Source organism: Pristiophorus japonicus, chromosome 11 (genome assembly GCF_044704955.1).
Source record: "Pristiophorus japonicus isolate sPriJap1 chromosome 11, sPriJap1.hap1, whole genome shotgun sequence".
Classification (NCBI taxonomy): Eukaryota; Metazoa; Chordata; class Chondrichthyes; family Pristiophoridae; genus Pristiophorus; species Pristiophorus japonicus.
Genome location: NC_091987.1, coordinates 85903259 through 85930515, shown reverse-complemented (window position 1 = coordinate 85930515; position 27257 = coordinate 85903259). Strand labels below are relative to the sequence as shown.

Below are 27257 nucleotides of genomic sequence, written 5' to 3'. Positions count from 1 at the left end.
TGGGTAATTTTCTGGTTGGCAAACAGTAACTAGTGGGGTGCCACAGAGATCAGTGCTGAGTCCTCAACTATTTACAATCTATTAATGGGACCGAGGGTAATGTAGCCAAATTTGCTGATGATACAAAGATGGGTGGGAAAGCAAATTGTGAGGAGGACACAAAAAATCTGCAAAAGGATATAGACGGGGTAAAAATTTGGCAGATGGAGTATAATGTGGGAAAATGGCAGAAAAAATAGAAAAGCAAATTATAATTTAATTGGAGAAAAATTGCAAAACCGCTCATATCGCTATTCTCAGAGAGCAAAGTTGGGCTGCTGATAAATGGGCGATAATCCGGTGCTAGTTTCCACTTTTTAGCAAAAATGGGCGATAGCCGCTTTTATGAGCACTAAATGGGCGAAGATGTGCCGAAAGTCTAGCCCAAGGTGTTCAAAATCATGAGGGGTCGAGACAGAGTAGATGGAGAGAAACTGTTCCCATTGGCGGATAGGTCGAGAACCAGAGGACACAGATTTAAGATGATTGGCAAAAAAAAACAAAGGCGATGTAAGAAAAAACTTTTTATAGCAAGTGGTTAAGATCTGGAATTCACTGCCTGAAAGGGTGGTGGAGGCAGACTCAATTTCATCTTTCAAAGGGGAGTTGGATCAGTACCTGAAGGAAAACCTTTTGCAGGGTTACGGGGAAAGGGCAGGGGAATGGGACTAGCTGAGGCTCGACGGGCTGTAACCATTCTCTGATTGTATGACTGCATCTGGCTGCAGGACATTGTAAATGTGTCTTTTTCCACTGGTTTGCAACCTGATTACCCAGCTGGTAAGCGAAAGGACGAGGATATAACCGACGCGGTGTCCACCGGTACGCTCGCGGCCTTCCGCGAGAGGTGGGCACCGGAGGGACTGGAGTGCATCATCACGCCCGGCAACCAAATTTTAATTTGATTTTACGTTTTAAAGTTTAATTTGTTTTAATTGCCGGTGCTTTTAGTGTCCCCCTCCCCTTTTATAGGGGGCACTGGGGAAAATTGTGATTTTAGTGCCCAAAAAAAAACCAAAAAAAGAAAAACACAAAAAAAACAAAAAAAAAAGGGCCTTGTAAATGTCTGGAGTGTCACCCAGGTCGGGTGGCACCGTTTAATGTTTTATGTTTTTGCAGGTGAACTCCAAAAAGAGTTATAACCGACGCTTTTCGATCAGCTATGATTTTGTTTTGCTGCAGTGGGCTAATTGATGAAATGTAGAGGGATTAGAAATGGTTTTGGCTGCATGTTATTCGCCCGCTGGCAGTGGAGAGGCGGGAAGGGGAAGTTGCGGCATAAAGTGCATTTGCAGCTGCTGGTGTTGCAGTGGCCACGCTATGCGATTGGATGCTGCTGCTGCCATTCATCAGCTGTCTTTGGCCGCTCCGCAGCTCAGAGATTCTGCCTCGTCCATCACGTCGGCCAGCTCGCCCTCCTCTCACCGGATTGGCTGGGATGAGGGATAACTGTGCACTGATTAGACGAGAGCAGGTAACGGTTCGGAGAACCAATGGGCGCCGGACTATCACAGCGTGATTAGTGACAGCTGGTGCTGTCAATGAGCCTGTACGGGGCTCAGTGCGGCTCGTGACTGCGGGAGCTGCGGGGGCCGGGCTTTGGGCTTTGCACATAAGGCAAAGCCTACAGTTACAGGACATTATTGCCATTATTTGATGAGCACTTGCAATGCTTCTCGCAGGCTTCACATTCGCATTTTCCAATATTTTTGTCTCCGGCTTGAAGGATTATTGCCCATTACCCAGTGCAAACGAGGGAACATGACTTGAGTTCTAATGTTTTCTTTGGTGTGTCTTCTTATCGTAAAGTATACGAGCAAGTGGAAGAAAAAAATGTGCTGCTATTTTTCTGAAAAAAAAGAGCTGGGCTTTTGGTGTCGGGTGGATATAATTGGACTGCTCATTTCATACCTGGATTGGTGACAGTCTTGCTTCGCCTATCTAGTTTCTTCCATCAGTCTTACAATTCTACGAACATTGATTCATGCATCTTAAAGGATCATGTGCCACCCTTAGTTGATTTTAAGTAAGTATTTTCTTTTCCTGCTGCTAGCCGACTAAATGTTTTATTTTCATAATATATGTCATTTCCTTCTGTCCATCCAGTCGTAGCTAGTGAAACAGCTGCAGTGGCTGCTCTTCCTGCTCCTGCAGCATTTGCCTCTGGAATCCCCAAGGATCTATCCTTGGCCCCCTCCTATTTCTCATCTACCCGATGCCTCTTGGCGACATCATCTGAATATACAACGTCAGGTTTGGCATGTAGGCTGATGACACCCAGCTCTAGCTCACCATTACCTCTCTCAACCCCTCCACTGCCTCTGATTTGTCACGCTGCTTGTCTGACATCCCCCTCCACAAACTCTGTTCCCTAGCCACCGACTCTATCCTTTTCTCTAGTCACTGTCTGATGCTGAACCAGACCGTTCGCAACCTTGGCGTCCTAGTTGACCCTGCGATGAACTTCCGACCCCTTGCCCATTCTATCACCTAGACTGCCTACTTCTACCTCTGTAGAATTGCCTCTCTGCACCCCATGCCTTAGCTCATCTGCTGCGGAAATCCTCATCCATGCATTTGCAACCTCTAGACTTGACTCTTCCAATTCTCTCCTGGCTGGCCTCCCATCTTCCACCCTCCATAAACTTAATCTCATCCAAAACTCTGCTACCCATATCTTAACTCGCACCAAGTCCTGTTCGCTCATCACCCCTGTGCTCACTGACCTACATTGGCTCCTGTTCCAGCAATGCCTTGATTTTAAAACACTCATCTTCTTTGCTTTAAAATCCCTTCATGGCCTTGCCACAGCCTAGCAAGATCCCACAAATAGTAATGCGGTAATGACCAGTTAATCTGTTTTCGTGATGTTGGTTGAGCGATTAAATATTGGCCAGGACTTTGGGGAGAACTCCCTGTTGTTCTTTGATCCATCAGATCTTTTATATTCATCTGAGTGGGCACACAGGACCTTGATTTAATATCTTATCAGAAATAAGGCACCTTCAACAGTACAGCACTCCCTCAGTACAGCACTGCAGTGTCGGTTTAGGTGTTGTGCTCAAGTCTCGGAAGGGATGCGCTCTTTATCTTGGGGCATTAGAACTGGTTGTGTAATAAAGAAAGCCTACACCGAAGGGACAAAGTGGCATCAATGTTGCAAAAAGAGTAGCTATAAGCAGTGGGGGAATTTAAATTAACATGGCAAGTGGATGGGGAAAGTTTAACTTTCGGATTAGAAAGGGTGAGCAAGATTTATAACACGGTTGGAATAGAAGCCAAAAGCTCAGTGAAGTAAATAGTAATAGGCGATGAGGTAATGAAAGATACTATACCTGAATACTATTGGAGAATACAATGCACTGTTGTAGAAGTGAGAAAAAATTTAAATGAGAGCCAAGATAAACTGGTCAATGTTCCAAAAAAGTTGAGACAGCATTCAAAAGAAATGTGAGGAATATCATCAATAACCAAGGAGGGGCTAAGATATCGAATTATAGAATCATAGAAATTTATGGACCAGAAATAGGCCATTCAGCCCATTGTGTCTGTGCTGGCCAAAAAAGAGCTATCCTGCCTAATCTCACTTCCCAGCTCTTGGTCATAGCCCTGTAGGTTATGGCAATTCAAGTGCACTTTCAAGCACATTTTAAATGTGATGAGGGTTTCTACCTCTACCACCCTTTCAGTCAGTGAGTGTATACCTGTAGTAGCGAAAACTGAGATTTAGCTTGTGTTTGGATTGGACTAGGACTGGAATATTCTTATAACATTTTCAATAGAGATAGGGAGAGAAAAGAGAATATGGATTGGTGGTTGTTGTTAAAACATTCTATCAAGGTTCGAATTTAAAACTTGCATGGGAACATAACGATGACTTAGGAGGCTACTTTAAGACTGAATGCTAATGGAAGAGTTAAGAAGTTCTTTTTAAAAAGTGAAATGGTATAGTTCTTGCCTGAAAAAGGAAATAAAGTGTTTTTTTTTTTAAAGTGCCGTTTTAGGCGTACAAGAATTAAGAGTTTTTTTTTAAGAAAAGGAAATGGTACAGTTTAAAAAAAAAAGTGATATAGTGGTACAGAGAGTAGAAATAAACAGGTCATTTTCGGTTTGGCAGGCTGTAACGAGTGGGATGGTGCTTGGGCCCCAGCTATTCACAATCCATATCAATGATTTGGATGAGGGGACCAAATGTAATATATCCAAGTTTGCTGATGATACAAAGCTAGGTGGGAATGTAACTTGTGAGGAGGATGCAAAGAGACTTCAAGAGGATATAGACAGGCTAGGTGAATGGGCAAGAACATGGCAAATAGAATATAATGTGGAGAAATGTAAAGTTATCCACTTTTTTGTAGGAAAAATAGAAAAGCAGAGTATTTTTTAAATTGTGAGAGATTGGAAAATGTTGGTATTCAGAAGGACCTGGGTATCCTTGTACATGAATTACTGAAAGTTAATATGCAGGTATAGAAAGCAATTAAAAAAAAGTATGTTGGCCTTTATTACGAGAGGATTTGAGTACAAGAGTAAAGAATTCTTCTTGCAGTTGTATAGGGCCCTGGTGAGACTGCACCTGGAGTATTGTGTACAGTTTTGTTCAACTTGCCTAAGGAAGGATATACTTGCCATAGAGAGAGTGCATTGAAGGTTTGCCAGACTGATTCCTGGGATGGGGTGGGGGTGGGGGGTGGGATTGTACTATGAGGAGAGATTGAGTAGACTAGGTCTATATTCTTGAGTTTGGAAGAATGAGAGGTGATCTCATTGAAACATAGCACAATTCTTACAGGGCTTGACAGGGTAGATGCAGGGAGGATGTTTCCTCCAGCTGGGAAATCGAGAACCAGGGGTCATAGAATAAAGGTCGGCCATTTAGGACTGAGATGAGGAGAAATTCTTCACTCAGACGGTGGTGAATCTTTTGAATTCTCTACCCCAGAGGGCTGTGAAGGTTCAGTCTTGAGTATATTCAAGACAGGGATCGCTAGATTTTTGAATATTAAGGGAATTGAGGGATATGGGGACAGTGCAGGAAAGTGGAATTGAGATAGAAATCAGCCATGATCTTATCGAATAGCGGAGCAAGCTCGAGGGGCCGAATGCCCTAATCTTGCTCTTAACTCTTGTGTTCTTGTAGTGCTTGGTGTGCAATACAGGCCACCAAACAATGGAGATGACACAGTGATGGAAATCTGCAGACATTTCAGACAGATGTGCAAGAATAAGAGAGTAATAATACTGGGTAACTTTAGCCCAAAATAGAGAATAAAGTTAATGCATGTAGTCAGTGTTTGTTTTTAGAATGTATGCAGTAATCAAAAAGGAAAGTTGGCCTTTATCTTAAGGGGGTTGGAATACAAAAGTGAGGAAGTGATACTTTTGTTGGTCACAGCCCATCTGGGATACTACATTCAGCTTTGGCCACCGAACCTCAGGAAAGATTGACGTGGCTTGAAGGGGCTACAATGCCGATTCACCAGAATAATACTGCGGTTGAAATTTTAAATTTTAACTTATGAGGATTGGTTCCATAAACTTGGTTTGTATTCCTCAGTTTAGATGGTTGAGGGTAGATACAGAGATGCCATTTCCTCGCATGAGAGAATCCAGAACAAGGGGACATCATAAAATTAGAGCTAGGGCATTTAAGAGTGAAATCGGGAAGCACTTTTTCATACAAAGGGGAGTGGAAATCTGAAACTGCTCCTGTGGATCCTGGGTCAATTAACATTTTTAAGACTGAGACCAATAGAATTTTATTGGGGTACGGTATTAAGGGGTATGGAACAAAGATTTGTAATTGGATTTGAAGTACAGATTAGCCTTGAATTAATTGAATGGTGAAACAAGCTTTACCAAGGCTTACTCCTGTTACTTTTTGTTTCTGTGCTTTTGTGGATTACAGGTTGAGCATCCGAAAATCTCGGGACCGAGGCCGTTCCGGATTTCGGGATGTCTTTCTGTAGTCCTTCGGAAGGTCTTTCTTAAGTCCTTTGTTGCTCTCCCTCTCTCTTGCGTTTTTGTTAATCCTGAGCCTCCTGTATCTGAAGCTAGTCTGATCTACAGTATTGTTTTGCCTTGCTGAAACTGATTGGACAGTCTATTACTTTTTGGCAATCATTATCCAGACTAGATTTTAGGATGTTTGCAAGATTGGAATTGCATCTAAATCTTGGACCTCCAATTCCTAAATTCCCCAAATGGAAAGGTTTTATTTGGACCTAGTGTGTTGGTACCTGTAGAAGACGAATGATGTTCCGGAATGTCTTTTGTCCCGAATCCACAACCCTTCAGCAAAACCCGGGGAGGGAGGGAGAAAACGCGAGAGAAAGAGAGGACTTTTCTGTGAAAGAGCAGAATATATACTGATATTGTATTCTTTTTTCTATTGCAATCTTATTCAGTTTGATTTATTTTTGTTCAGAAAAATTGTGGTACAGCCTACACAAAAATATTTTAATCAAATATTAATACTGTAGCATGCATGTGGGAACCAATGTTCTGTATTGGTTGAACATGCTGAGCATTGAGTCTAAGATTCCTGGATGTCTTTTGGTTTTATCCTTCACTATTTTTACACTATACATGGAATACAGGTGTCACTTACTTTTTCTTGTGTGCAGCACTTTTTAGATTTGTCATTACTGTATAGTATTACATTTTAGCTTTCAATTATCTGTCTAGATGCATATTTTATCCAATGCAGTCTGTAATTTGTGAGCTACCTCTTCTGATACATACCACTGTCCCTCCTAGTTTGCTACCATCTTCAAATATGAAAAGGAATGTACTCAAAGCATGAAATATAATTAAAGGTTTTTATTTGGTAAGCAGTACAGTTATGAAATATAAAACAGTAATTAAGGCTTTTATTTGGTAAACAGTACCTGTACAGGTATAAAGCAGAATCTTCTTGGGCATGCCCTCAGAGTCGAGGATGACTGGCTTCCATGCTAAAAATGAGTTCTCAGGTGACTGATGAGTCCAATGTGGGATCCAGTCTCTGTCACAGGTTGGGCAGACAGTGGTTGGAAGGACAGGTGGGTTGGGTGCTTGGGTGGTTGTACGCTCCTTCCGTTGTCTACGCTTGGCTTCACCCTGTCATGTATAAAGAATAATCTTCCTTCCTGTGCTCCACTTCAGAAGTAAGCTGCACAGAAATAGGTACAGTTACAATTGGCTGGAGGTTGTGCTTGAGGTAGAGGGCTCAGCTATGATGTCTGGGGCTAATGATGGGCCAATAATAGGATTATCAAATGTGGAAATTACTAGTGTAGTTGCAAGCTGTAGGTCTTGGGTCTTCTGCTGCAACATCTTTTGAAAGATATTGTCTAATGTTACTTGTTTAAATAATTTGGGCTTTTCTTTGATTAATTTTTCCTGAATTCTCTATGCCGGCATTATTTCCTCCTCATTTATGCAGTTTCATTGCTCTAAGGCGTTAATTAATTCTTGATAAAGATTGATTGCTTTGTCAATGGGCACTTTTTTGACTTGATTACAGGCATCAACATCAGCATCGTCATCCGCACTGCTTTCATCCTTTTCTTCTGGATGCAAAACCATGTCCATAATTTCTTCATCTGTCACTGCATGCACAACGGGAGCAGCGTTGTCTATCTCCATGACTACTTCGACATCGTCCTCATTCAATTCCTGCGCAGCTTTGCATAATCTAAAAGTTGAGCAATCATTTCCTTCTCCCTGGACTGCTGAAAGCCTTGAAATTCATCGACGACGACGACAGTTGCTGGCCAGATGTTATGCCAAGCATTGACCAAGGTATCTGTAGTTACCAAGTTCCATGCATCCGCAGATGCCCATATGGTGTCCTTCACAGAGAAATCTTTTGAGAATGCTTTTATTCCCATGCCTCTGTTCACAGCACTAAGCCAACACCTCATAAATTTGTTTTTGTAGAGACACTTCATTGATCTCAAAATTCCTTGGTCCATTGGCTGTATCAGTGACGTAACATTTGGAGGTAAGTAGATTCCATGGATGTTATTCTTTACTAAAAGGTCATCGTCAGGATGTGCTGAGCAATTATCTAGCAGCAGGTATTTTTTGCAGTTTTCCTCAAGGCCAGCTTCCGTGCAATGAGCACTTGCCTGAGGGGCACAATGCTTTTCAAATCAGTTCGGAAAGATTACCCTGGGTACCCATGCTTGCTTATTGGCATAATAGTGCACTGGCAATACTCAAACCCTTGAAACATCTTGGACACTAGCTTCTCCCAGTGACCATAAGCTTACACTTGTGTCCCAGCCGCATTTGCAGCAGCAAGCACAGTCAACTTATCTTTGCCGTTTATTACACCTGCTGGCTGCAGTTCTTCTGCTAATGCCTTTTGCTGTCTCGTCGGCATCGTACATTTGTTCAGTCAAAAGGTTTTCGTCAGCAATTAGCTTGATGAACTCATCTATATAATTTTCAGCTGCCTCATGATCTGCTGAGGCTTTCTCACCACATACTTTCAGTTGCCTGATGCCATGACGCTTTTTAAATTTGGCTAGCCAACCAGAAGAGTCCTCGCATGGAGTTTCAATCCCCAGTTGTGCATGGAATATCTTGGCTTGTTGCACCACCATTGGGCCAGAAAAAAGGAACTTTTTCCACTTCGCCTCTGTCGCCACCACTCCATCAATACTCGATCCAAATCATCATATTTTGGCTTATGCATACTTTTTCTCTTGCTCATATCTTTCTGAACATTACTTTCTGCATAAAACTTTGATCTGTTCTTTCTGTTTTCTGATATCATAAATGGTGGAGATTCCAACACCACACTTCTCTCGCAATCTTCTCTCGCAATCTTCTCACTCGAGTAACTCCACTTTTTTGGCAATTGACAATGAACTATGCTTCCTCTTTGCTTTGGTGCAGGAGTAAGCCCTTCGGCCCTTCACCACCATTCAATAAGATCATGGCTGATCATTCACCTCAGTACCCATTTCCTGCTTTCTCTCCATACCCCTTGATCCCTTTAGCCGTAAGGGCCATATCTAACTCCCTCTTGAATATATCCAACGAACTGGCATCAACAACTCTGTGTGGAATTCCACAGGTTAACAACTCTCTGAGTGAAGAGGTTTCTCCTCATCTCAGTCCTAAATGGCCTACCCCTTATCCTAAGACTGCATCCCCCGGTTCTGGACTTCCCCAACATCGGGAACATTCTTCCTGCATCTAACCTGTCCAGTCCCGTCAGAATTTTATATGTTTCTATGAGATCCCCTCTCATCCTTCTAAACTCCAGTGAATAAAGGCCCAGTTGATCCAGTCTCTCCTCATATGTCAGTCCAGCCATCCCAGGAATCAGTATGGTGAACCTTTGCTGCACTCCCTCAATAGCAAGAACGTCCTTCCTCAGACTAGGAGACCAAAACTGAACACAATATTCCAGATGAGGCCTCACCAAGGCCCTGTACAACTGCAGTAAGACCTCCTTGCTCCTATACTCAAATCCCATAGCTATGAAGGCCAACATACCATTTGCTGCCTTCACCGCCTGCTGTACCTGCATGCCAACTTTCAATGACTGATGTACTATGACATCCTCTAGGTGGGTCAGGTAGGGTCTGATCATGGGATTGAGGTGGGGTAGGTTGGGTCGCCCTATAATGTTTAATGCCCACAAATTAATTTACAAAAATGCTGAGTTTAAAATGTACAGGTATTTTTTAATTAAAATCATAACTTAAAATCGCAAAATTCACAGCTCTGGTCACATGTCGGGTGAGGTTGGGTTGACTCGGTTCGGGGTCATGGGGCGTTGCGATCTGATCGCAGCTCCCTATTTGCATGATTTGATTTGGGGGTAGAAGCCGACTGGCTTGGGGAGCCGATTCCGGACGACTGCGCTGTGCGTGTCTGGTTTTTGGGCAGCAGTTTTGTTTGGAAAGTACCGTTTGCAGAGTTTCGCCAGGGTCTTGCGCCTGCGGTTTTAGGCGGACCGCCGGCGTGCAAGATTGGGGGTGCCGCGATTGCTGTGCTTTGGAGTTTTGGTGTGATCGTGTTCTGGCTGAAGGAAGACGGCCATGGGGAACCTGCGTTGCGGACACAGGAGCAGCGGTGCCTGTGGGTATCAAGACCTGCAAGAAGAGGGTGATCGGAGTTTTTGTTAATTCTTGAGTGTTTTGAGAGTTTTTTTGGAATTTCCCTGGGCCTGGCTCATGGCGGGAATTGGTGTGCACAGGAGTGGTTGGTGAATGGGACTTGCTGCGAGTTAGGACACGGGCAGCTGTGTTTTGGATGCCCAAGTTCACGTAAGGTAGAACATGGGAGGCCAGCCAGGAGTGCGTTGGAATAGCCAAGTCTAGAGGTAACCAAAGCATAGATGAAGGTTTCAGCAGCAGATTAGCTGATGTTACGGAGGTGGAAATAGTTGGTTTTAGTTAATGCGTGGATATATGGTTGGAAGCTCATTTCAGGGTCAAATATGACGCCAAGGTTGCGAACAGTCTGGTTCAGCCTCGGATAGATGCTAGGGAGAGGGATGGAGTCAGTGGCTAGGGAACGCAGTTTGTGGCGGGGACCAAAGACAATGGCTTTGGTCTTCCCAATATTTAATCGGAGGAAATTTCTGCTCATCCAATACTGGATGTCGGACAAGCATTCTGACAATTTAGAGACCGAGAAGGGGTTGAGAGAAGTCGTAGCAAGGTAGAGATGGGTGTCGTCAGCATACATGTGGAAACTGATGCTGTGATTTTGGATGTTATCGCCAAGGGGTAGCATGTAGATGAGTAATAGGAGGGGTCCAAGGTTAGATGCTTGAGGGACACCAGAGGTAGTGATGCAGGAATGTGAAGAGAAACCATTGCAGGTGATTCTCTGGCTACGATGAAATAGATAAGAATGGAACCAGGTGAGCACAGTCCTGCCCAGCTGGATGACGGTGGAGGGGCGTTGAAGGATAGAGTGGTCAACTGTGTCAAAGTCAAAAAGGACGAGGAGGGATAGTTTATCTTTGTCACAGTCACATAAGATGTCATTTGTGTCTTTTGATAAGAGCTGTTTCAGTACTGTGTGGGGCAGAAACCTGATTGGAGGTATTCAAACCTGGAGTTCTGTAAAGAGGGGCACTGATTTGTGAGGCGATAACATGTTCAAGTACTTTGGCAAAAAAAGGGAAACTATAACAAGAAATAGGAGCAGGAGTAGGCCATACAGCCACTCGAGGCTGCTCCACCATTTAATACAATCATGGACTTGGGTTCAGTTCCCTACCTGCTCTCCATAACCCCTTATTCCCTTATCGGTTAAGAAACTCTCTATCTCAATGACCCAGCTTCCACAGCTCTCTGAGACAGCAAATTCCACAGGTTTACAACCCTCAGAGAAGAAATTCCTCCTCCTCTCAGTTTTTCTAAGATTATTCTAAGATTATGCCCCCTAGTTCTAGTCTCCCTCCATCAGTGGAACCATCCTCTCTGCATCCATCTTGTCAAGCTCTGTCATAATTTTATACATTTTGATAAGATCACCTCTCCTTCTGATTTCTAATGAGTAGAGGCCCAACCTACTCAACCTTTCCTCATAAGTCAACCCCTTCATCTCTGGAATTAACCTCGTGAACCTTCTCTGAACTGCCTCCAAAGCAAGTATATCCTTTCTTTAAATATGGAAACCAAAACTGGACGTAGTATTCCAGGTGTGGCCTCACCAATACCCTGTATAACTGTAGCAAGACTTCCCTCCTTTTATACTCCATCCCCTTTGCAATACAGGCCAAGATTCCATTCCAGGGAGGTTAGAGATAGGCAGTAGTTTCCAAGGACAGAAGGGGTCCAGGGTTGGGTTTATCTTTTGAGACGAGGGATGATGATGGCTGATTTGAAGTTGAGAGGGACAGTACCTGATGAAAGAGGTAGAAAAGTAAGTTGAGTCCTGTCTAGAGGTAACAAAAACATGGATAAGGGTTTGAGCAACAGATGAGTGGAGGTGGGGAGGAGTCGGGTGATAGAGAGGTGCAAGTACACAATCTTGGTGAGGGAGCGGATATATGGTTGGAAGCTCACCTTGGGGTAAAAAAGAACGCCAAGGTTGCGAACAGTCTGCTTCAGCCTCTCGGTGGTCAGGGAGAGCTATGGAGACAGTGGCAGAGACCGGTGACAATGGCTTCCAGTACTGGATGCCGGACAAACAATGTGACCAATTAGAGACAGTGCAGGGATCGAGAGAGGTGGTGGTGAGGTAAAGCTGGGTGACATCAGCTTTTTAAAAAAAAAAAAAAATTTCAGCAAGGGAATCTGGGTCAAATAGTTCAGCAAGAAAGTTAGAAAACAGATTGTGGGCAGTGGGAAATCTTCAGATGTGAGCTGGATTGAGTACAAAATAAATATACTATCAGATGAACAGGGCTACTTCAAAGAACAGTGCTCCATGGATAAATAGAGATTGAAATTAAACCAATAATTAAAAGGAATTCTGGTACTCACCCAGAGGCAACTACTCATTTGTTGTGTTTGAACAAATTTAGTGATGAATCCTTATTTATTTGGTTTACATGAATATCATGACTGTACCCATTTTAACCTGAGAAAGTGGCCGGAATTTTCAGGGGGCTGTGTGGACGGGATTGGAGGTGGGTCAGAAGGGAAATTTAAAATAACTCTGTGGGTCGGGAACCCACAGTCATCCCGTCCCCACATGCCTTTCCCTCAGGTGCGTTTGTCAGCGCGACAGCGACCCCGAACGGCAGAGGCAGCCAAGCTAATTTGGTACTTGTCAGACCCGAACTTTCAAATTTCCCTGACTGACCACGGGAATCTTGCAGCTCGGGAGCCAGGTCTGTTAACCTGAGGCGGGAGTTCAGTGGTCATTGATCCAGCTCATTAGTGTACAGCATGAAAAGCACAAAAAATACTTCCATCTGACACCTGGTTACTTTGCTAAGGCAGATGCTGTTGTTGAATACATTGTCAGCACAGATTTAGCTTTCTAGAGATTTCAAGTGTTTTCAGCAAAATTGGGATCCACTGTCACCTCTTTGGTGCAACCTATCATGCCATTACCATTGACGGATTGTTTCTCTGATCGCTACTTGACCTGCCATCTATTACATCAGCATAGTTGACATTTATACTGTCTCACCTTGATCCTCCGAATTGGACCATGATCTGCCCCAACACCAATAACACCACCAACCTTTGTCTCTACCTGATGCTGCACAGGACAGAGGACATCAGCATAGGGCTGCACTGTGCCGGAGGTGATATCCCCAAAACAGGGTATACAGGCAGAGGATGCGCTTCCTCAACATGACTGAGCAGCAGTGCCAAAGGCAACTCAGGCTATTGTGGCCGGTCATCGCAGGCATTTGCAGGTTGCTTGAACCAGAGATGTAGCCCAGAGGACCTGGTGGACAATCCTTCCCTGTGGCTGTCAGTCATCAGCGCCCTCAACTCTTTGGTTCGGGCTCCTTCCATGGATCTGCAGCAGACATTTGTGGCATCTCGCAGTCGGCCACCCACAGATGCATCACACAGGTGACCGATGCCCTATTTGAGAAGTCGGCCAATTACATCAACGTTGCCACTAATGAAGCCAGTGTTGGTGAGCGCACGCTGGGCTTTGCTACTCTGGCTGACTTTCCACGGGTGCAGGGCATCATCGAATGCACACATGTGGCCATCAAGGCACCCCCTCATCATCCAGGAGTTATTGTCAACCACATGGGCTTCCACTCCATCAATGTGCAGCTGGTCTGCAACCATAGGAAGATCATCATGCATGTGTGCGCCAAGTGCCAAAGTAGGACCTCAAAAGTATTAATCTCTGGATTGCTACCAGTGCCACGTGCTAGTCAGAGTAGGAATTGCAGGATAGCGCAGATGAATATGTGGCTTGAGCAGTGGTGCAGCAGGGAGGGATTCAAATTCCTGGGGCATTGGAACCGGTTCTGGGGGAGGTGGGACCAGTACAAACCGGATGGTCTGCACCTGGGCAGGATCGGAACCAATTTCCTAGGGGGAGTGTTTGCTAGTGCTGTTGGAGAGGAGTTAAACTAATATAGCAGGGGGATGGGAACCAATGCAGGGAGACAGAGGGAAACAAAATGGAGACCGAAGCAAAAGACAGAAAGGAGATGAGTAAAAGTGGAGGGCAGAGAAACCCAAGGCAAAAAACAAAAAGGGCCAATATACAGCAAAATTCTAAAGGGTCAAAGTGTAATAAAAAGGCAAGCCTGAAAGCTCGGTAGCTTAATGCGAGGAGTATTCGGTACCCAGGAGAGGGCTCTGAGCTTGTTGGAGTGGGTGAGAGCGCAGATGAACAGGACCCTAAGGAAGAATGCAAAAGGCAGGAAGAATGCAAAAGGCAGGAGGCAACAGAGCAGAGTAGCATTGGGGTAAGTGTAAACCACAAGGTGATAGGAAGGGACACTATGTATGAATATAAAGGGGCTGCAGGAGGGGTCAAAACTAAAAATCATGGTTTTAAAAACTAGTATTAAAACACTCTACCTAAACGCACACAGCATTCGAAATAAAGTAAATGAGTTGACGGCACAAATCATTACAAATGGGTATGATTTGGTGGCCATTACAGAAACGTGGTTGCAGGGTGGCCAAGACTGGGAATTAAACATACAGGAGTATCTGACAATTCGGAAGAATAGACAAGAAGGGAAAGGAGGTGGGGTAGCTCTGTTAATAAAGGATGATATCAGGGCAGTTGTGAGAGATGATATTGGCTCTAATGAACAAAATGTTGAATCATTTGTGGGTGGAGATTAGAGATAGTAAGGGGAAAAAGTCACTGGTGGGCGTAGTTTATAGGCCCCCAAATAATAACTTCACTGTGGGGCGGACAATAATCAAGGGAATAATAGAGGCATGTGAAAAAGGAACGGCAGTAATCATGGGGAATTTTAACCTACATATCGATTGGTCAAATCAAATTGCACGGGGTAGCCTTGAGGAGGAATTCATAGAATGCATACGGGATTGTTTCTTAGAACAGTATGTTACAGAACCTACAAGGGAGCAAGCTATCTTAGATCTGGTCCTGTGTAATGAGACAAGAATAATAAACTATCTCCTAGTAAAAGATCCTCTCTGAGTGATCACAGTATGGTTGAATTTGTAATACAGATTGAGGGTGAGGAAGTAGTGTCTCAAACGGAGCGTACTATGCTTAAACAAAGGGGACTACAGTGGGATGAGGGCAGAGATGGCTAAAGTAGACTGGGAACACAGACTAAACGGTGGCACAATTGAGGAACAGTGGAGGACTTTTAAGGAGCTCTTTCATAATGCTCAACAAAAATATATTCTAGTTAAAAAGAAGGGCGGTAAGAGAAGGGATAACCAGCCGTGGATAACCAAGGAAATAAAGGAGAGTATCAAATTAAAAACCAATGCTTATAAGGTGGCCAAGGTTAGTGGGAAACTGGAAGATTGGGAAAATTTTAAACGACAGCAAAGAATGACTAAGAAAGCAATAAAGAAAGGAAAGATAGATTACGAAAGTAAACGTGCGCAAAACATAAAAACAGATAGTAAAAGCTTTTACCGATTTTATATAAAATGGAAAAGAGTGACTAAAGTAAATGTTGGTCCCTTAGAAGATGAGAAGGGGGATTTAATAATGGGAAATGTGGAAATGGCTGAGACCTTAAACAATTATTTTGCTTCGGTCTTCACAGTGGAAGACACAAAAACCATGCCAAAAATTGCTGGTCATGGGAATGTGGGAAGGGAGGATCTTGAGACAATCATGTTTAACTAATTTACTGGAATTCTTTGAGGATATAACGAGCATGGTGGATAGAGGTGTACAGATGGATGTGGTGTATTTAGATTTCCAAAAGGCATTCGATAAGGTGCCACACAAAAGGTTACTGCAGAAGATAAAGGTATGCGGAGTCAGAGGAAATGTATTAGCATGGATAGAGAATTGGCTGGCTAACAGAAAGCAGAGAGTCGAGATAAATGGGTCCTTTTCGGGTTGGAAATCGGTGGTTAGTGGTGTGCCACAGGGATCGGTGCTGGGACCACAACTATTACAATATACATAGATGACCTGGAAGAGGGGACAGAGTGTAGTGTAACAAAATTTGCAGATGACACAAAGATTAGTGAAAGCGGGTTGTGTAGAGGACAGAGAGGGGCTGCAAAGAGATTTAGATAGGTTAAGCGAATGGGCTAAGGTTTGGCAGATGGAATACAATGTCGAAAAATGTGAGATCATCCCCCTGGGGGGGGGGGGGGGGGGGAAAAGAGAGAGAAACAGTAAAAGGGAATATTATTTGAACGGGGAGAAATTACAACATGCTGCGGTGTAGAGGACCTGGGGGTCCTTGTGCATGAATCCCAAAAAGTTAGTTTGCAGGTGCAGCAGGTAATCAGGAAGGCGAATGGAATGTTGGCCTTCATTGCGAGAGGGATGGAGTACAAAAGCAGGGAGGTCCTGCTGCAACTGTACAGGGTATTGGTGAGGCTGCACCTGGAGTACTGCGTGCAGTTTTGGTCACCTTACTTAAGGAAGGATATACTAGCTTTGGAAGGGGTACAGAGACTATTCACTAGACTGATTCCGGAGATGAGGGGGTTACCTTATGATGATAGATTGAGTAGACTGGGTCTTTACTCGTTGGAGTTCAGAAGGATGAGGGGTGATCTTATAGAAACATTTTAAATAATGAAAGGGATAGACAAGATAGAGGCAGAGAGGTTGTTTCCACTGGTCGGGGAGACTAGAACTAGGGGGTACAGCCTCAAAATACAGGGGAGTCAATTTAAAACCGAGTTGAGAAGGAATTTCTTCCCACAGAGGGTTGTGAATCTGTGGAATTCTCTGCCCAAGGAAGCAGTTGAGGCTAGCTCATTGAATGTATTCAAATCACAGATAGATAGATTTTTAACCAATAAGGGAATTAAGGGTTACGGGGAGCGGGCGGGTAAGTGGAGCCGAATCCACGGCCAGATCAGCCGTGATCTTTTTGAATGGCGGAGCAGGCTCGAGGGGCTAGATGGCCTACTCCAGTTCCTAATTCTTATGTTCTTATGTTCCATGGCAGCTGGCATTACTCTTTCCTGCTGCACCAGTCCACCCTCCCTCAGCTCTTTGCACCGCCAAACAGACTTTCCAGCTGGCTGCTTGGAGATGAGGGCTAGCCACTGAAGATGTGGTTCATGACACCCTTGGGAAGGCCAAGTACTGAGACCGAGGAGTGATATACTGAGAGCTCCATTTCCACCAGATGTGTCATAGAGCAACAATAAACATGCTGCAAATGCGTTTCAGATACCATGCCCGATCTGGAAGAGACGTTTAGTACGGACCAGCCAGGGTTTCCAGAACCATCATGGTCTGCTGCACCCTGCACAACATAGTGCAGCAGCGAGGATTAGTGTTGCATGAGGAGCAAGGCTCTGAGTGCACAGCCTCTTCAGAGGAGGAGAAGCAGGAGAAGCATTGGCTAGAAGACGAGGAGGGGGAGTAGGAGGAACCAGAGGTTCAGATACCAGCAACACCGGCACACATTGCTGCTCAGGAGTCCAGGGATGGCCTCATCATGGCCAGATTTACAACTTCAGGCATTACACCCATATGTTGTGCCAGACTCTTAACACCCCACACCAACACCATAAAGCATCTCTACAATGACCAGGCCATTCGTTTCTCACTGACCACCATTGTTGGAGGTACCGTTATGTCTCACCATTCACTCCAATTCATTAAGCCACTTCCAAAGTTGCAGACAGAATTGGCCATGACTGGAAAGTGGTGAAAATAATAATTATGATCTTTAATATACGATTAACGTAAACTTCACACAAACAGTTATTAAAACTCCCAAGTGCATACCGTTGTGCATCTACTTGTGTTTCATCTTTCTCTTGTGCATGCTTCTACGAGGTGCTATCACTGTGGCTTCAGCAGAGGTCGAGGCAGTCTGCTCACTTCCCTGTTGTGACTGCGTAGACACATTTGGCAGATGTCCTCTGAGTTTTGGAGCCTGTGATGGCCCGCTGAAGTCTACTCCTCCTATGACTGCACAGGGGCAGACTCAGCCATCACAATCCAAGGACGCATCAGGGGATCTGGAGGAGGCCATGGGGGAGAAGTGTGAGTGCTTTGAGAGGAGCCCCTACTTCCATGTCCCCTCACCATCATCCCTCTAATGGGCCACCCACATTTCCCTGCTAGCAAGGAGCTGGAGAGCATCTTGCTGCACAGCAATGGGGTCATGGGGATCCAAGACTACCTTAACATCCCTCCTGGAGAGGAGGTCTATAAGCCTCTGCCATCTTTCCTTCACAGAGAGCATATGCTCTGTGAGTGGCGCATTAGCTGCTCCATGCAGGTGGCCATCCTTTCTATGGAAGAGCTACAGTCACCATCATCTGCGACATGGTGGTGCTCATATTGGACTCTTCCATTCTCTGCACATTTGCAGACAGCACGTTAGCAAAACTTGTTGAAACTTCCTGCACTTCTTCCTGCACCTCCAGGATCGCACTCTTTCTGGATGGCCCTTGAGGCTCAGTTTCTGCATGCAGCTGAGCAGAGCTGGGAGTGTCCTGTGCCCTCCGGTGAGGAGTCTCCACTGCTGTCCCTGTCTCCACCAGCTCCTCTTGCTCACTTGTGACTTGTGCCACCCCAGGTGACAACACTGCTCTATCTCTCCTGCAAGGAGGGAAAGAAGAGAAGTTTGAGTGAGAGTGATGGAATGAGTATAAGGATTGGATGGGTTACATCTTGAGGGTGACTATGATGGAGTGGGGTGCCAATGCCAAATGGCCTTGTGTGTTAATTGATCTGATTAGGATGAGTGTGAGGGGTGATTAGTCAGATAGGGATGTAATAATGTAGATAGAGAGGGATGGATGGACGTTCAGGGTATGTTGGTGTGAGTAATGATGTACAGGAGTAGGGTTGGGAAGGCAGAATAATGGGATGTGATGAAGAAGGATGAAATTGAGTGTGGTTTGCACTCATTTTTCCTCACCTGGTGTGTCACAAGTGAGCATTGAAGTGTTTCTGGCACTGCACTCAGCTTCTGACAGCATCCCTGCTGTTGACCTCTGCTATTTGAAGCCAGGCTCCTTTGGTCTGCTGGGGAGATCTCTTCTGCCCATTGGAAGGGAAGAGGATCTCCCTGCGTGCTCTCACTCCCTCCATAAGCATATGGAGGGAGTCATCGGAGAACCTGGGTGCAGCCCTCTGCCTCTGCAGAGAACTTGGGTGAGTCATGCTTGGAACACTCAAATGCTCCAGTACAGTGCCTGCACAATCCTAGGTGAACCTTCAGATGCAATGTGGCCATGGCTCCTTTAAATATCCTGGCTGAAAACGCGTCATCGATGACATCATCAGGACCTGGAACATTTAATGGGGCCGGGTAACGCGCCTTAATAGGTGCCAATAACGAAAAATCGATCTCTGGAGCGGAGTGGATTGAGCAGCGGGGTCGTGACACACCATGGTGACCGCCTGCGCCTGACCCACCTAGGAACAGAGAATTCAGGCCAATATCCATAACCCTTCTGAAAGCATTGATTGAGGACTTCCTGTCTGGACAAGGCGCAAGTAAATTGTGCTACAGCACACACAGCCACTTTTTAAAGATCATTTGTTCTTCTGTTGATTTCAGCTAGGTTACTGGAATCTATTATTGGGGACAGTGTATCTAAGCACTTAGTCAAAAATGAACTGATCAGAGAAATGGATTTGTAAAGGGTGAGTCATGTCTTACGAATCTAGTTGAATTTTTTGAGGAAGTAACTAATGTGGTAGATAAGGGAGTGTCTACGGATACTTATTATGGAGGCCAGATTTTGCAGTTAGCGGTGAAAGAATGGTGAGGCTCGCCATTCATCATGCTTACAGCTGCCCACAGACTTTTCTGGGGCTTTTGAGCTGCAACTTACAGTATTTCAAGAGCCTTTTCAGCACAGCACTCTCTACAGGGGATCTGTGGCATATGACATCAGGGAAAGCTACAGTGTGGTTCTTCAAGCAATCAAATTGAAGAAACCTCACTGAGCCGCACCAAGTCTAAAGCAGTAAGTATAAATTAGAATACTTAAATCATTGTAAAATCATGAAGAGAAAGTGAAATAGAGAGGGGAAAAAAGATGTGATTTAAGAGATATGAGACAAAGAAAAAGTAAAATTAATTTTTTATTTAAATTTTTACATTTTTAAAATCTTCAATAATTAAATTCTAAAGGAATGAGACTCCACGCTTGTAAAATTAATTTTTCAGTGCCAGAGTGGTTGTTTGGCAGTAATTATGATTTAACACAGTTAAAAATTTTCTTACACTTGAATGGACAAACCCTAACGTTTTTTGCAATGTTTAGTGGGTATCTAGTGGATGAATATAGCAACTTATCAAGGGATATGGGTTAGGGCGGGAAGGTAGAGTTGGGTAGATCAACCATGATATTGAATGGCAGAGCAAGCCTGAAGGGCTGAATGGCCTACCCCTGCTCCTATTTCTTAGCTTCTTAACTTCACTCCCTTGAATGGATTTCAATGCCAAGCCTATCGACGCGATACCAGTGTAGGGAAGCTTGTGGAAGGGGCAGGGCAACTCTGACAGCAACATCCGGATTTCCACATTTAACTGCATGTGTGCGGACGTGGAAGTTGCTGTCCAATTTACTCCATAATAACAGTGAGTGCAGATAGCCTCACTTTTACTCTTAATGCAAAGTCCGGGCCATGGACTTCGAGAAGGAATTCATTAACGTTTCATATAAGAGGCTACTAGAGAAAATGAGCTCATGGCATTGGAGTCAACCTATTGACATGGGTAGGGAATTAGTTAGGAGGTAGGAGTCAGAGTATGGGCTATGGGTATGCATGCCAATTGGTAGGATGTGACTAGTGCTGTCCCCCAGGGATCTGCACTGGAGACTCAGTTTTTCACTATATTTATAAATGACTTGGGAATGGTAGCATAGTGGTTTTGTTACTGGACTAGTATTTCAGAGACATGAGTTCAAACCCCACCATGGCAGCTGGGGAATTTAAGTTCAATTAATTAAATAAATCTAGAATAAAAAAGCTAGTATCAGTAATGGTGGCCGTGAAACTATCGGATTGTCATAAAAATTCATCTGGTTCACTAATGTCCTTTAGGGAAGGAAATTTGCCGTCCTTACCCAGTCTGGCCTATAAGTGACTCCAGACCCACAGCAATGTGGTTGACTCTTAACTGCCCTCTGAAATGGGCTAGTAACCACTCGGTTGTAACAAATCACCCGGGATCGACCTTGGCACTGGCTTTTGACACGACAATGCCACATCCAGCCCAGTCAACCCTGCAAAGTCCTCCTCGCTAACATCTGGGGATTAGTGCTAAAAGTGGGAGAGCTGTTCCACAGACTAGTCAAGCAACAGCCTGACAGTCATACTGACAGAATCATACTTTTCTGTCAATGTCCCAACATCCTACATCACCACCCTGGGATATGTCCTGACCCACCAGGGGTGGCATCAGTGGTACACAGTTGGGAGGGAGTGATCCTGGGAGTCCTCAACATTGACTCCGGACCACATGAAGTCTCATGGTTTCAGGTCAAGCATGGGCAAGGAAACCTCCTGCTGATTACCACCTACTGCCCTCCCTCAGTTGATGAATCAGTACTCCGCCATGTTGAACACCCACATGGAAGAAGCACGGAGAGTAGCAAGGGCACACAATGTACCATGTGTGGGGGACTTCAATGTCCATCACCAAGAGTGGCTCGGTAGCACCACTGCTGACTGAGCTGGCAGAGTCTTGAAGGACATAGCTGCCAGACTGGGTCTGCGATAGGTAGTGAGAGAATCAACACTAGGGAAAAACTTGCTTGACCTCGTCCTCACCAATTTACCTATTGCAGATACATCTGTCTATGACCGCATTGGTAGCAGCGACCACCGCGCAGTCATTGTGGAGACAAAGTCCCGTCTTCTCACTGAGCACACCCTCCATCGTGTTGTGTGGCAGTACCACCGTGCTAAATAGAATAGATTCGGGACAGATCTAGCAGCTCAAAGCTGGGCATCCATGAGGTGTTGTGGGCCATTAGCAGCAGAATTGTATTCCACCACAATCTGTAATCTCATGGCCAGGCATATCCCTCGCTCTACGATTACCATCCAGTCAGGGGACCAACCTGGTTCAATGAGCAGTGCAGAAGAGCATGCCAGGAGCAGCCCAGGCGTACTTAAAAATGTGGTGGCTACCTGGGGAAGCTGCATGCTATAGACAGAGCTAAGCGATTCCACAATCAACTGATCAAATCCAAGCTCTGCAGTCCTGTCACATTGAGTATTAAACAGCTAGTGAGAGGAGGAGGCTCCATGAATATTCCTATCATCAATGATGGCGGAGCCCAGCACGCAAGTGTAAAAATAAGGCTGAAGCAGTTTGCAACCATCTTCAGCCAGAGGTGTCAAGGTGATAATCCATATCTGGCTCCTCCTGAGGTCCCCACCATCACAGAAGCCAGTCTTCAACCATTGATTCACTCCATGTGATATGAAAAAAACGGCTGAGTGCACTGGATACAGCAACAGCTCGGCTGTCGTGCTAAAGACATGCTCCAGAACTAGCCAAGCTGATATAGTACAGCTACAACACTGGCATCTACCTGACTATGTCGAAAACTACCCAGGTATGTCCTGTCCACAAAAAGCAGGACAAATCCAATCCGGCCAATTACCACCCTATTGGTCTTGTTGTCGGCACTTATTCACCAAGAACCTGCTCACCAATGCCCAGTTTGGGTTCCACCACGACCACCCAGCTCCAGACCTCATTACAGCCTTGGTCCAAACATGGACAAAAGAGCTGAATTCCAGAGGTGAGGTGAGAGTGACTGCGAGTGACATCAAGGCAGCATTTGATCAAGTATGGCATCAAGGGGCCCTAGTAAAATTGAAGTCAATGGGAATCGGGGAGAAAACTCTCCACTGGCTGAATCATGCCGAGCACAAAGAAAGATGGTTGTGGATGTTGGAGGTCGAACATCTCTGCGTCAAGACATATCTGCAGGAGTTCCTCAGGGCAGTGTCCTAGGCCCAACCATCTTCAGCTGCTTCATCAATGACCTTCCCTCCATCATAAGGTCAGGAATGGAGATGTTCGCTGATGACTGCACAATGTTCAGTTACATTTGCAGCACCTCCAAAAATGAAGCAGTCCATGCCTGCATGCAAAAAGACCTGGACAACATTCAGGCTTGGGCTGATAAGTGGCAAGTAACATTCGCATCACACAAGTGTCAGGCATTGACTATCTCCAACAAGCGAGAGTCTAACCACTGCCTCTTGACATTCAACTTCATTACCATTGCCGAATCCCCACTATCAACATCCTGGGGTCACCATGAACCAGAAACTTTGGACCAGCCACACACATACTGTTGGTACAAGAGCTGGTTAGAGGCTGGGTATTCTGCAGCAAGTGTCTCAGCTCCTGACTCCCCAAAGCCTTTCCACCATCTAAAAGACACAAGTCATGAGTATGACCGAATACTCTCCACTTGCCTGGATGAGTGCAGCTCCAACAACAGTCAAAATGATCGACACCATCCAGGACAAAGCAGCCCGCTTGATTGGTACCTCATCTATCATCTTAAACATTCACTTCCTCCACCACTGGTGCACCATGGCTGCAGTGTGTATCATTTACAAGATGTAATGCGCAACTTGCCAAGGCTTCTTCTGCAGCACCTCCCAAACTCGTGACCTCGACCACAGAGAAGAACAAGGGCAGCAGGCGTATGGAAACACCACCACAGACAAGTTCCCCTCCAAATCACCCACCGTCCTGACTTGGAAATATATTGTTGTTCCTTTACCGTCTGAGTCAAAATCCTGGAACTTCCTCCCAAACAGCACTGTGGGAGTACCTTCACCACACTGATTGTAGAGGTTCAAGAAGGTGGCTCACCACCACCTTAAGGCCAATTACATAGGATATACAGTGCAGAAACAGGCCATTCTGCCCAACTAGTCCATGCCGGTTTTTCTAATCCAGTCAAGCCTCTTCTCATCTAAATCTATCCGCATAACCTCAAGAGGAATGCAGGGAACAGCATCAACCCTTGTACATGGCGTTCTTTGACCTCACAAAGGCCTTTGACCCCCTCAATTGTGAGGGACTATGGAACGTCCTCCTCTGTTTCGGCTGTCACCATCCTCCACTGCACAATGACATGCAAGCCATGATCCTGACCAATGGATCCACCAAAGCCCCAATGCATGTCCGGACCGGGGTCAAGCAGGACTGCATCCTCGCACCATCGCTTTTTTCGATCTTCCTTGCTGCAGTGCTTCATCTCGCTCTCAAGCTCCCAGCTGGAGTGGAACTAAACTATAGAACCAGTGGAACCTGTTCAAGTTTTGCCACCTACTTCTTAAGCAAGCGCTCTACTCGGAACTCCTACATGGCAAGCGAGCCCCAGGTGGGCAGAGGAAACGTTTCAAGGACACCCTCAAAGCCGCCTTGATCAAGTGTAACAGCCCCACCAGAACTTGGGAATCCCTGGCCAAAGACCACCCAAAGTGGAGGAACAGCATCCGGGAGGGTGCTGAGCACCTTGAGTCTCGTCGTCGAGAGCATGCAGAAATCAAGCGCAGACAGCGGAAGGAGCGTGCGGCAAACCAGGCTTCCACCCACCCTTTCCTTCAACCACTGTCTGCCCCATCTGTGACAGAGACTGTAATTCCGCATTGGACTGTACAGCCACCTGAGAACTCACTTTGAGCGGAAGCAAGTCTTCCTTGATTTCGAGGGACTGCCTATGATGATCGCTCTTTCTTCTCCCTCGTATGCTTGTCTAGCCTCGCATTAAATGCAGCTATACTATTTGTTTCAACCACTCCCTGTGGTAGTGAGTTTCTCACCACTCTTTGGGTAAAGGTTTCTTCTGAATTGCCTATTGAATTTTCTGGTGACTATCTTATCTTGATGGCCTCTAGTTATGCTCTTTCCCACAAGTGGAAAGGTCTCTCTGTATCCACTCTATCAAAACCCATAATTCGGAATGGGCAATAAATGCTGGCCTTGCCAGCTATGCCCACATTACGGAACAAATCAAAAAGGAACAGAGAGCCATATATCCAATTTTTCTGACAACACTAAGTTAGATGGCACAATAAATAGTGTAGATGGGAGCAGAAAGTTGCAAAGGGACGTTGATCGATTTAAGTTAGTTGGAAAAACTGGCAGATGGAATTCAATGTGGGGAAATGTGAGATCATCCACTTTGTACCTAAAGAAAGATAGATCAATGTATTTTGTAAATGGCAAGAAGCTAGGATCTGTGGAGGAGCAGAGATTTAGGGCTCCAAGTACAGAAATCACCTAAAAGCTTTTTGACAGGTATAAAAAACAATTTAAAGGGCCAAGGGTATGTTGACCTTTTTAAAGAGGGCTGGAATACAAAGGGTGGAAGGTATGTTACAGCTGCACAGGGCTCTGGTTCGATTGCATCTGGTGTTCAATTGTGGGCACTGCATCTCAGGAATGATATATTGGCCTTTGAGAGGATGCCACGCAGATTCACCAGAAAGATACCGGGGCTAAAAGGGTTAAATTATGAGGGCAGATTGCATAGACTAGGTTTGTATTCACTTGACTGTGGATGATTAAAGGGTGATCTAATTGAAATGTTTAAGATGATTAAAGGATTTATTAGGGTCGATGGAAAGAAACTATTTCCTCTGGTGGCGTAGTCTCGAACAAAGGGCATAATCTTAAAATTAGAGCTAGGCTGTTCAGGGCTGATGTCAGAAAGCACTCCTTCATACAAAGGGTAATACTCTCCTCCAAAAAGCTGTTGAGACGAGGTCAATTAAAAAAATTTAAAAACGGATATTGACTTTTTATAGGCAAAGCTATTAAAAGTTAAAGGTTATGGAACTAAGGCGGATAGGTGCAGTTAAAGGACTGATCTAATTGAAGGGAAGAACTGCCTCGAGGGGCTGAATGGCCTACTCCTGTTCCTATGTTATGTTTAACAAATACCTGCAGGCTTGGCTGTCCTCTTGTAACCGGGAGTAACTATGGCTCTCTTCGGAGAGTTTAGGGTTATAAAGCAGTTGTGGCCATCTTTTGAGTTCTAAGCATGTGGCTGCTGTGTCAGCTGTGACTCAACAGGTAGCACACTGGCCTCCGAGTCAGAAGGTTGTGGGTTCAAGTCCTACTCCAGGGACTTGAGCACATAATCTAGGCTAACACTCCAGTGCAGTGCAGCACAGTGCTGAGGGAGCGCTGCATTATCGAAGGTGCTGTCTTTCGGATGAGATGTTAAACCGACGTCTGCTCTCTCAGGTGGACGTAAAAGATCCCATGGCACTATTTAGAAGAATAACAGGGGATTTATTCCTCAATCAACATAACAAAAACAGATTATCTGGTCATTATCACATTACTGTTTGTGGGAGCTGGCTGTGCACAAATTGGCTGCCACGTTTCCCACACTACAACTGTGACTACACTCAAAGTATTTCATTGGCTGTAAAGCGCTTTGAGATGTCTGGTGGCCGTGAAAGGCGCTATAGAAATGCAAGTCTTTCTTTGTCTTGTGGCGACTCTGGGGGAGGTATGCTGCGCCATGCATCGATGTATCATTTTTAAATTTGCTGCTAAATGTTGCACATTCGACCACAGACACCATTTCCTCTAACGGTGCCATCAGATTGTCGTAGATTACATGTATTTGCAATTGCATTTCGTATCTGTCTTTGCTTCATATAGTGAGTACTGTTCTTTTAGTGCCATCAAACTCAACAGTAACAATGTGTCCCAATTCTTTGCATTTATTGCTACAGATTTTCTTAATGCGGTCTGAAGAGAGCAGTTAGCAGTTTCCACCTCATCAGATGATTCGGGGTGATATTTGGAATATGCAAATTTTGTTCTAACCCAAGCACTTTAAACATTCGGTAAACATGTCTGCTAATTGGGAAAATAAGATCCTCTGTCAGAGTAGAGTGTTGAAGGAATTTTTTTCTCAAAAATATACTTTATTCATATAAAATTTTCACAATACATTGGAAAATAGCTCAGTACCTTGCGATCAGCAATTCCATACAATTCGTTTGGATGCTGACAGCAGTTCCATACAATGCACTAGGTTGCATTTCATTTCAAGGTACAGTTTAGTACAATCTGTAAATCATGTTACATGTAGTACTGTGCAAATGAGGGTATTACATGGAGCAGATGAAAACAGGTTTACATTTCAATACTGATC

General features: G+C 44.9%; 2 protein-coding genes across 5 annotated transcripts in view; one reads left to right on the top strand and one right to left on the bottom strand.

Annotated features, from left to right (window-relative positions):
- rpl24 (ribosomal protein L24) overlaps window positions 1-27257 on the bottom strand; it is a 257054-nt gene that overhangs the window by 219622 nt on the left and 10175 nt on the right. The window lies entirely within an intron of this gene.
- LOC139276137 (NXPE family member 3-like) overlaps window positions 1602-27257 on the top strand; it is a 62203-nt gene continuing 36547 nt past the window's right edge. For 2 of the 4 annotated variants that reach the window (XM_070893660.1, XM_070893658.1), the window contains exons 1-3: window positions 1602-2065; window positions 7547-7824; window positions 7963-8026. The gene's annotated coding sequence lies outside the window, so the exon portion shown is untranslated. The remainder of the gene's footprint in view (window positions 2066-7546; window positions 7825-7962; window positions 8027-27257) is intronic. The other 2 variants (XM_070893661.1, XM_070893659.1) reach the window with 1 other exon arrangement.